The sequence below is a fragment of the Triticum dicoccoides genome, chromosome 2A (genome assembly GCF_002162155.2).
Source record: "Triticum dicoccoides isolate Atlit2015 ecotype Zavitan chromosome 2A, WEW_v2.0, whole genome shotgun sequence".
NCBI classification, from domain to species: Eukaryota; Viridiplantae; Streptophyta; class Magnoliopsida; order Poales; family Poaceae; genus Triticum; species Triticum dicoccoides.
The window spans coordinates 28,442,521-28,454,183 of record NC_041382.1 but is presented as its reverse complement, the minus strand read 5'-3'; positions in this window follow the sequence as shown (position 1 = coordinate 28,454,183).

The window sequence follows — 11,663 nt, the reverse complement described above, 5'->3', positions numbered from 1 at the left end:
GAAGCAATCGCGTAACTATGGGAGCCAATATCGCACGTACAGGTTCAGATTTGGAGCCGAGCCATACGCATGCGTGCAGCAATTGGAGCCGAGCTGCGTATCGCCTGGGGCAAAAGTGAGGAGGCCGTGCGATGTTCAGCCTGAGCACGTGGCAGCAGATGACGTCCGGGTTGCAAAGGAGAAGGTTTGCAACCCGTATGCATGGAATTTTTTCCCCGCACTTCTACATGGTATAAGAGCCAAGAGGTCTTGAATTCAAGACCCGGCCGGCGCAATTAAATTGCAGCCCACTTTCTTTCCACGTTTAGGCCGGAGGAAGCCACACGCGAGGGGAGTGTTGATGTATAATGTGCTGCCTAGTCTCTTTCATCAGATCGGTTTTTTGATTCCATTGGCTAGAGCATGCACTTCTACACTTTTTTGAGGGGGGGGTAGAATTTGGTTCCTGATGGCTATCAATATGATTTTTGGCACACGGAACTATTCTCTGTAGGAAAAAATATAAGCCGTGTACCTAATACACTCGGCTTATGTCGACCGGAATTCGGTTTACATATAAACCGAAGAGAACTCCCGACTTATAGTACACGGCTTACACTGGACCGGCTTATTAGGTATAAACCGGGTGCCATCACAAAAAAACATGGTTTGTACCTAAGCCGACTGTTCACACAAGACACTCGTTTTAATAAAGTAACATGAAGGCTAGCCGAACGTTGACAACCACGTGTCACCGTCTGTATAAACCAAGGGCCGAGATGAGCCACATGGTTTATACATAAAACCGAGGGCCGAGGTGACCAGGCCGGTTTATATATAAACCAAGGGCCGCGATGGGCCACCCGGTTTATATATAAACCGAGGGCTGTGGTGAGCCGCCCGGTTTATACATAAACCGGGGGCTATGGTGGGCCACCAACCGTATATATCTGCAAAAAATTAGGTCTCTGTTAATAAAGAATTTCCATAATATTTTGAGATTTTCTCGGTCTTGTATTTTTTTCTTTCCAGATATGTACTTTATTATGTTTTTTTGTTCTTTCCCTTGATTTCTTTGAGTCTTTTTTTGCATCAGGTGTCTGTTCCTCTGTGCTTTCTTTTTCTTTTTGGATTACCTTATGGGTTTCAGTCCGTGCTCTTTTTTGCTTTTCTCCAGTTCGATCTCCTGCGTGTGCCCTTGTTGCTTCTTCTTTTTGGTTCTTCGTCCCTCTCTCTTTTCTCTTTCTAATTTCCTTCCTCCTCACCTTATGGTCATCCATTGTTCGTGATGATCTTCTATCATGGTGCCACAAATTGTACCTGCTCGAGACTACCGTGCGTGTAAACCTAGGCATCTTCCAACATGTTAGAAATAATGGCATCTTCCAAGATGTCAATGTAGGCTGAATCATATGGTATGGTGCCATAATGGCGGCACAACTTATGCCCTCGAGGGTATAATGTTTCAATAATAAGAAGTTATTTCAGGGCAACATATTTGTCCTAAATTTAGTTACATGATGTGATGTCAAGATGGACTGCGCACCACACAAATTGGGTTCAGCACCTTAAGCTCGAAGTTGTCACACACTCACAGAAGAACCACTACAACTATCTATACATACTGGACAAAAACATAACCTGGATTAAATAGCAAAAGGAAGGAAACTGAATTACATATACTTTGATCTGACCTCTCGAGCTCCGAAAGAATGGCATGCATCTATGGCTGACCCGACAGCTACTCTCTGGCAGATTCAAGCATTATGCATGTAGCGACCAGACCTCAAACAGCTCAATTTCTGTGCTCAGGTGTCATCCCTGGATCAGTAATGCTGACACCACACAGTACTTGAAGGATTTATAACAGAGTAGCAATCACACACTTATTACATCGAGTGTCTCAAAAGAGAACTTATTACAATAAATATGGCTTAAGGCCATCTAATAACGATAACAGCGGAAGGCTTGCAAGATAAGTGAGTTCATCAACTCCAACGGCATCACTGAGTATAGAATCACGACCTAAAAGCACCTTAATCATCGTCTGGAAAGTGTGTAACATGAACATTGCAGCCCGAAATGGCTCAGCACATGGAATATACTGGCAATGTAACACATAGAGAGCAATGAAACAATAAGCTATACTATATGCATATTTGGCTGGTGGAAAGATCTATGGTTACAGTTTTGCGAAAAGCCAATTTTCCTCTACTGCAAAGAAATAAATTTTATTTAACTATCATGGTAGTTGTTAAACATTGAGAATGGTTGACGGCATTCTCAATCCCATTTAAGCATCATCACTAAAACTAAACAAAATTAATTAGAGTAACATGATGAGATTCACATGATAATCCAGGTACTAGATACTCAAGTTGTCAATCACCGGGGACACGACTAACCATGATTAGTTTATACACTGTACAGAGGTTTGCACACTTTTCCCCACAAGACTCAATCGCCTCTGTTTGATTTGTTGCACTACATGGTGTTTAAGAAATGGATGACCGAAACATAGTCTTTCAGAAGGGCTGCCACCTTACGAACGGGTAGACCGTTACACCTACTTTCCCCTACATCTGCTAGTGTACCACTATAAGAGTTCGCATGACGTAGTCAACTATGCTAGAGCCCATAGTAGCTTGTGGCTGCACACGGAAGCTTCTAGCATGAATAATCTCATGATCCCTTTGAGCCTGGGTGGCGGTTCAAAAAAAACAGGCATTCGCTGGAATACCCAGGTGCCTCAATCCACCCAGATGTGTATTTAAGTTGGCACCTTAGATAAACCATTAATTTAACAATCTCACATCTGTCATGGATACACTCACCCAATCCACGTCTACTAGCATAGCAGAGCATAATAAGCAACGTAGAAGTAACTTCCAAAGGTTTGATAATAAACAGGTAATAGGTACTACCTCAACTACTTCCCAAACTCATAATTTAATTAGATCCTAATCATGCAATGTGTCAGGATTGATCTAATGCAATAAAAACTGGGTAGTAAGAGGTATGATCAAAGTGTTTCGAAGTAGCAAGCGGCGCACTCCGGATACTCTATGGCAAACAAACAAGTATACAATAAGTACTCAACTAACGCACAGGTAAAATTCGAATAAGATATCTAACCAGAAAATTCAACTTAAGAACTCCGGTTGGCAAAAAGAATCGAATCGAACGAAGCAACGAAAGACAAATGGCAAAAGAAACAGACTTTGTTTACTATTCTGGATCTAGGGCAATTTTTATAGTGGCGAAAACTTGTTTGAGTGATTAAACGGAAAGATGGTTTCGAGACGAAACTCCAGGCGCTTGAATCGCCTGATTCCGATAAACGAGCGAAAAGTTATACTAGAACGAAAAACGGATCAGGAATCGCTATCAGAAAAATTACGAATTTAATCCAAGAAAAAGAAAAACAACGAACAGACTAACGAACGGACGTTCGTTAACTGGATCTAAACAATGAACGCGTTTGTTAAAACTAACGAATGAGCGAACACTCGCTAAATAAATAAACCGGAAAACCGATCTATTGAAAAAATGAAACTAAAAAAACCGAACAAAACCGATGGAAAACCGATCGGTTTTCGAGAAAAACCCGGCGGCGGCGAGGTCTACCTCCGGCGAGCGGCGGGGCGGCAGTCCGGCGGGCGGCGGGGTCGGCGCGAGGCGGGGCGCGGCGGGCGACGGCGGCGTGGCGCGGCGGCGGCGGCGGCAAAGGTGGCGGCGGCGGGCTAGGGCGGCGGGGTTGGCGGCTAGGGTTTGGGGGTCCGGCTGGGCCTCCCCGGCTATATAAAGCCAGCCGGGCCAGGTGTCCAGGTCAGACACGGCCCGGTAGGTCGGTTGCGTTTTCTTTTAAATAGTTACGCAAAAAGAAACAAAAGGAATACTAAACCGATTCCAAAAATCCCGAAATAAATTTTCCCCAGCTTCTAAAATGAAGCCGCACAGGATGAACATTTATTTGGTGCCTAAATGCAATTTTGAAAAACGCGCATTTTTCTAAATTCAAATAAAGTAGCAAATAAAACAAAAATAAAATCTTATTTGTTTTTTTATTAAATCCTTAATATTTCTTTATTTTGGGAAAGTCATTTTATTCCCTCTCTCCTATTTTTGTAATAGAAATAATTGAAGATAAAATAAATAAAATCAAATGATCCTATTTTTTTAAAAATTGAGAAAACTCAAATATGAAAATAACAAAATCCTCAACTCTCTCCGAGGGTCCTTGAGTTGCGTAGAATTTTTCTAGGATCAACCAAAATGCAATAAAAATATGATATGCAATGATGATCTAGTGTATAACATTCCAAATTGAAAATTTGGAATGTTACAAACCTACCCCCTTAAGATGAATCTCGCTGTCGAGATTCGGGTTGGCTAGAAAATAGGTGAGGGTGGTCTTTCAGCAATTCTTCCTCTCGCTCCCAGGTGGCTTCATCCTCCGTGTCGTGGCTCCACTGAACTTTGCAAAACTTAATAACCTTGGTATAGGTGACTCGATTGGCATAATCAAGAATCTTAACTGGTTTCTCCTCATAGGTCAAATCACTATCCAACTGAATCGCTTCCAGCGGCACTGTATCTCTCAGTGGTATATCAGCCATCTCTGCGTGGCACTTCTTCAACTGGGAAACGTGGAACACGTCGTGAACTCCTGACAATCCTTCGGGCAACTCCAACTTGTAGGCTATTTCTCCCATACGTTCCAAAACTTTGTATGGTCCTACAAAATGTGGTGCTCACTTTCCCTTAACTCCAAAGCTCTTAACTCCTCGAAGTGGAGATACTTGAAGATAGACTCGGTCTCCGACTTCGTAAACTGTCTCCTTGCGTTTAGAATCTGCATAGCTCTTCTGCCTGGATTGGGCTACCTTGAGCCTATCGCGAATCAATTTTACTTTCTGTTCAGACTCCTTAATCAGATCGGGTCCAAACAACTGGCGTCTCCAACTTCATCCCACGACAATGGGATCCTGCACCTCCTTCCATACAAGGCTTCGAAAGGGGCCATCTTGAAACTGGATTGATCACTGTTGTTATAAAGAGAACTCTGCATATGGCAAATTCTCGTCCCAACTAGATCCGTAATCTAGCGCACAAGCTCTCAACATATCCTCCAAAATCTAATTGACTCTCTCGGTCTGTCCATCTGTCTGCGGATGGAAAGCTGTACTGAACTCTAACCAGGTACCTAAAGTTTCATGCAACTGATTCCAGAACTTTGAGGTAAACTGGGTTCCTCTATCCGATACAATGCTCCTTGGAACACCATGCAGACATACGATTCTGGTCATGTATATCTTTGCTAACTTTGCACTGGTATAGGTAGTCTTCACTGGAATGAAATGAGCTACCTTTGTGAAACGATCGACTACAACCCAAATCGAGTCATAGCCTGAATGAGTTCTGGGCAGTCCTGTAATAAAATCCATGCCTAACTTATCCCACTTCCATTCGGGTATTGGCAATGGCTGTAGCAATCCCGCTGGCTTCTGATGCTCTGCTTTTACTCTCTGACATACATCACAAACCGCTACATACTCCGCAATATCCTTCTTCATTCCGGTCCACTAAAAAATATCCTTCAAATCCAAATACATCTTGGTATTTTCTGGGTGAATCGAATATGGTGAATCATGGGCCTCTTGCAGAATCAACTTCCTGATCTCTGAATCATTAGGCACATAAACACGGTCTTCAAACCATAAGGTATCGTGCTCATCCTCACGAAATCCTTTAGCTTTTCCTTTGCTCATTTTCTCCTTAATAGAAGCAATCTCCTTGTCAGTCCTTTGAGCTTCTCTGATCTTATCCATCAAAGTGGACTGAATCTCCAATGCTGCTACATGGCCTTTCGGGACTATCTCCAAACATAGCTCACGAAGATTTTCGGCTAACTCCCTTGGTAATTCTCCCGTCATTAGGGTGTTGACATGATTTTTACGGCTCAACGCGTCGGCTACTACGTTAGCCTTTTTGGGGTGGTAATGCAATCTCATATCAATAATTCTTGATGAGCTCCAACCATCTCCTTGCCTGAGATTCAACTTCTTCTGCGTGAAAATATACTTCAAACTCTTGTGATCTGTGTACACCTCACAATGATTTCCAATGAGAAAGTGTCTCCAAGTCTTCAATGCATGCACTATGGCTGCTAATTCTAAATCATGGGTGGCATAATTCAACTCATGAGGCTTAAGCTGTCGTGAGGCATAGGAAACAACTCCTCCTTCCTGCATAAGCACTGCTCCAAGTCCTCGACGTGAAGCGTCGCAATATACCTCATAATCCTTGGTCTGAGCTGGCAAAATCAACACAGGTGATGTAACCAAACGTTTCTTTAACTCCTGGAAACTGGCCTCACATTCCTCAGTCTGTATGAACTTGGTATCCTTCTTCAACAACTCCATCATAGGCTTTGCAATCTTCGAGAAATTTTCAATAATTCTCCGGTAGTATCCTGCAAGTCTAAGAAAACTCCGGATCTCTCCAACTATTGTTGGCGCTTCCCAATTTGTCACAGTGTCAACCTTAGTGGGATCTACTGCTATACCTTCTCCGGATATAACGTGTCCGAGAAATCCAACTTCCTTCAACCAAAACTCACATTTGCTAAACTTGGCATATAACTGATGTTCTCTGAGCTTACCAAGTACGGCATGCAAATGCTCCTTATGTTCCTCTTCATTCTTCGAGTAAACCAGGATATCATCAATGAACACTACGACGAACTTATCCAAAAACTCCATAAACACTTTGTTCATCATGTTCATGAAATATGCAGGTGCGTTATTCAGACCAAATGACATAAGGGTATACTCGTACAACCCATACCTAGTGGTAAAAGCCGTCTTAGGTATATCCTGTTCTCGAATCTTCAACTGATGGTATCCTGATCGCAGGTCGATCTTGGAAAATACTTTAGCTCCTTGCAATCGATCAAATAGATCAATGATCATCGGTAGTGGGTACTTGTTCCTGATGGTAACTTCATTCAATCCACGATAATCAACAACCATCCTTAACGATCCATCCTTCTTCTCCACTAGAAGTACTGGTGATCCCCAAGGCGAAGAACTTGGACGAATATATCCTTTATCCAGTAACTCCTTAATCTGCTTCTTAATCTCCACCAAATCCTTTGCGGGCATCCTATATGGTCTTTTAGATATTGGTCCTGTTCCTGGCAAAAGCTCAGACAAAAACTCAATATCTCTATCCGGTGGCATGCATGGCAACTCTTCTGGAAATACATCAGGGAAATCCTTCACTACTCGTACTTCCTCCTGCACAACTCCTGTTAGACAATTTACTTGAGTCCTCTTAGGCACATGCCGGGATACATACTTGATCCTTCTCCCTTCTGGGGTGGTAAGCAAAATTGACTTACTAGCACAATCGATGTTTCCTCCATACATCGACAGCCAATCCATACCCAGAATTACATCCAAACCTTGTGATTCAAAAATAATTAAATCTGTGGGAAACACATGCCTACCTATACTCAATGTCACTTGAAAACATTCCTGGCTAGCCATATACTCCGCTCCTGGTGAGCTTACTAACATAGGTGTTCTAAGAACTTTGGAGGGCAGGTTATACTTATCCACGAATTCCCTTGATATGTATGAATGCGATGCACCAGTATCGAAAAGAACGAGTGCAGTAAATGACTTAACCAAAAACTTACCGATTACTGCATCCGTCTGCTCTTCAATCTCCTCCACATTAACGTGGTTCACCTGTCCCCTGTTGAAAGGATTCGGCTTCTTCCCAGAGCTTCCATTGCCATTTCCATTCTGGGCTTCAGGAAATTCATTTGCATAATGTCCAGTCTTCTGCCACTTGAAACAAGTGACTTGGCTTAGGTCTTTCTTGGCTGGGGTTGATGGGTTGGTGCGGTTCTGGCCGTTGCTTCCTCCATTCCCGTTACCATTCTTGGTGCCATTGTGATTGTGCGAGCTACCTCCTCCATGGGTATGCTAAAAATGTCCTCCCAGTCTAGGGGTAAAACGTGGCTTCTGCTGAGCTCCTGAATTGTACTTCCCTTCTTCATATTTCCTCTTGCGATTCTCAATCTGCTGCTGCTTCCCTTCAATCATAAGAGCACGATCTACCAACTCCTGGTAGTTGTTGAAGGTTGCTACCATCAACTGCATGCTCAACTCATCATTCAGTCCTTCCAGAAACTTCTCCTGCTTAGGTGCATCCGTAGCTACGTCATCTGTGGCATAACGTGCTAACTTACTAATGTCCTCCACATACTGGCCAACTGTCCTTCCTCCTTGGCGCAAGTTGTGAAACTCTCGCTTCTTCATGGCCATAGCTCCTGCTGAAACATGGGCAGTATGGAAAGCCTGCTGAAACTGGTCCCACGTGACAGTGTCGACAAGGAAGTTGGCTGTGAAATTCTCCCACCATGATGCTGCGGGTCCTTCAAGATGATGTGCGGCAAACTTCACATTTTCCGTATCTGTGCATCCGGCCATGGTCAACTCCCTTGCTGTCTTGCGGAGCCAATCATCTGCTACTATATGCTCGGTGCTACTGGAAAACACCGGCAGATTCAGCCTAAGGAAACGGGCTAAGTGATCAACCGGTGGTGGTGGTGGTGGGTTGTTGTTGTTGTTCCCCTGATTCTGATTCTGGACTAGCAACTGCATCAATGTGTTCTGCTGCTGAATCAACTGGGTGAGCTCTGGTGGAAAGGTAAATCCGGGGTCATGTCTCAGAGGCATCTAAGGGTTTAGAAAAGATGAGATTTAAGAATAGAGAGGGGTCTAGAGAGAAAACACTACCCATATGCACATGAGGAAAAGGCAAACAATATCACTTCATTCAATCAATCAAACAAGGGCATACAATCGATCTATCTATCGCAAAAGTGGTCGAACTACTATATTTACATGGTGGACTACTACTACTGATGAGGTGGTCTACTAGAAATATTCTTCGGTTGCAGACTCCATGATATCTGCTCCAGCTTCTTCAACATAGTCATCATCGCTATCGTCTAGGTCTGAGTCGGTGTCGTCGATGATGATGTAGTCTTCCGGGCGAATCTACTTGGGTTCTTCATCTTCTTCTACTGGTGCCGGGTCTCCCATAAATATTCCGATCTTCTTGATTAGGTCATCATTCTTCTCCACTAGTACTTCGATTTCCTCTTCATAATCTTCACGTGTAGCCTTGAGTTCTTCCTCCAGTTCCTTAATTCTAGTCTTTGCCTTCTTCAGATCTATCATGTCGGCGCACATATGGTTCTCCTGACGTCGAATGTGCTGGTTTAACTCCTGGATAAAAGCTGCAATTGATCTATCCTTCATGGTGCTGATCATCTCCCAGTGCTCATATCGGCGCCCACAAATCTGGTAGATAGTATCCTTGAGATCATTCGGTAAACTTCTCCAATGCGTCCCATGGCGATGTGAGCTGCCATGCTCTTTCTTAGACTCCAAGGTGGTGCATCAAAAGAAAACTCTATGGGCTCAGTGACTGGCATGAACGTCCTTCCTGGAACTTGAACTTGAATCATCCAGCGCTCTTCTTCAGGTCAAGTGGCGTTGTAGGTTCCGGTGAAGCTTGGTACTCCTATGTTCAGGTATCTAGTGACTTCCTTTAAGTGACGTCCAAATGGTGTATCTTTATCTGGTTGCGTGAACTTGTTCCTTGCATACGCCATCCTAAAAGAGTAGAAAAAATGAGAAGTCAGAATGAGAAGAGAGTGAGTAGTGACCTAGGTCTTTTAGCTTAGTGGTCGTGTCCTACAGTCAGCGTGTGCTCTGATACCATTTTGTAACGACCAGACCTCAATCGGCCCAATCTCTGTGATCAGGTGTCATCCCTGGATCAGTAATGCTGACACCACACAGTACTTGAAGGATTTATAACAGAGTAGCAATCACACACTATTACATCGAGTGTCTCAAAAAATAACTTATTACGATAAACATGACTTAAGGCCATCTAATAACGATAACATCGAAAGGCTTGGAAGATAAGTGAGTCCATCAACTCCAACGGTATCACTGAGTATAGAACCACGACCTAAACGCACCTTAATCGTCGTCTGAAAAGTGTACAACATGAACGTTGCAGCTCGAAACAGGTCAGCACATGAATATGCTGGCAATGTAACACATAGAGAGAAATGAAAGAATAAGCTATACTATATGCATATTTGGCTGGTGGAAAGATCTATGGTTACAGTTTTGTGAAAAGCCAATTTTTCCCTACTGCAAAGGAATAAATTTTATTTAACTATCATGGTAGTTGTTAAATATTGAGAATGGTTGACAGCATTCTCAATCCCATTTAAGCATCATCATTAAAACCCAACAAAATTAATTAGAGTAACATGATGAGATTCACATGATAATCCAGGTACTAGATACTCAAGTTGTCCATAACCGGGAACACAGCTAACCATAATTAGTTTATACACTCTGCAGAGGTTTGCGCACTTTTCCCAACAAGACTCGATCGCCTCCGTTTGATTTCTCGCACTGCATGATGTTTGAGAAACGGATGATCGAGACATAGTCTTTCAGAAGTGGTAGCACCTTAAGAACGGGTAGACCGTTACACCTACTTTCCCCTACATCTGCTAGTCTACCACTGTAAGAGTTCGCACGACTTAGTCAACTATGCTAGAGTCTATAGTAGCTTGTGGCTGCACATGGAAGTTTGTAGCATGAATAATCTCATGATCCCTTTGAGTCTGGGTGACGGTCCAGAAGAAAACAGGCAATCGCTGGAATACCCAGATGCCTCAATCCACCTAGATGTGTATTTAAGTTGCCACCTTAGATAAATCATTAATTTAACAATCTCACATCTGTCATGGATACACTCACCCAATCCACGTCTACTAGCATAGCATAGCATAATAAGCAACATAGAAGTAACTCCCAAAGGTTTGATAATAAACAGGTAATAGGTACTACCTCAACTACTTCCCAAACCCACAATTTAATTAGATCCTAACCATGCAATGTGTGAGGATTGATCTAATGCAATAAAAACTGGGTAGTAGGAGATATGATCAAAGTGTTATTTCCCTTGCTGATGATCCGCAAAACCTAGCGATTCGAAGTAGCAAGCGACGCACTCCGGATACTCTATCGCAAAACAAGCATACAATAAGTACTAAACTAATGCACATGTAATACTCGAATAAGAGATCTAACCAGAAAATTCAACTTAAGAACTCCGGTTGGCAAAAAGAATCGTATCAAACGGCAAAGAGAAACAACCTTCGTTTACTATCCTGGATCTAGGGAAATTTTTACAGTGGCAAAATCTCTTTTGAGTTGGTTAAATGGAAAGAGGGTTTCGAGAAGAAACTCCAGGCGCTTGAATCGCCTGATTCCGATAAACGAGCGAAAAGTTATACTAGAACGAAAAACGGATCAGGAATCACGATCAGAAAAATCGCGGATTTAATCCGAGAAAAAGAAAAACAACGAACAGATTAACGAACGGACGTTCGTTAACTGGATCTAAACGATGAATGCATTCGTTAAAACGAACGAACGCTCGCTAAATAAATAAACTGGAAAACCGATCTATTAAAAAAACGAAACTAAAAAAACCGAACAAAATCGACGGAAAACCGATCGGTTTTCGAGAAAAACCCGGCGGCGGCGAGATCTACCTCCGGCGACCGG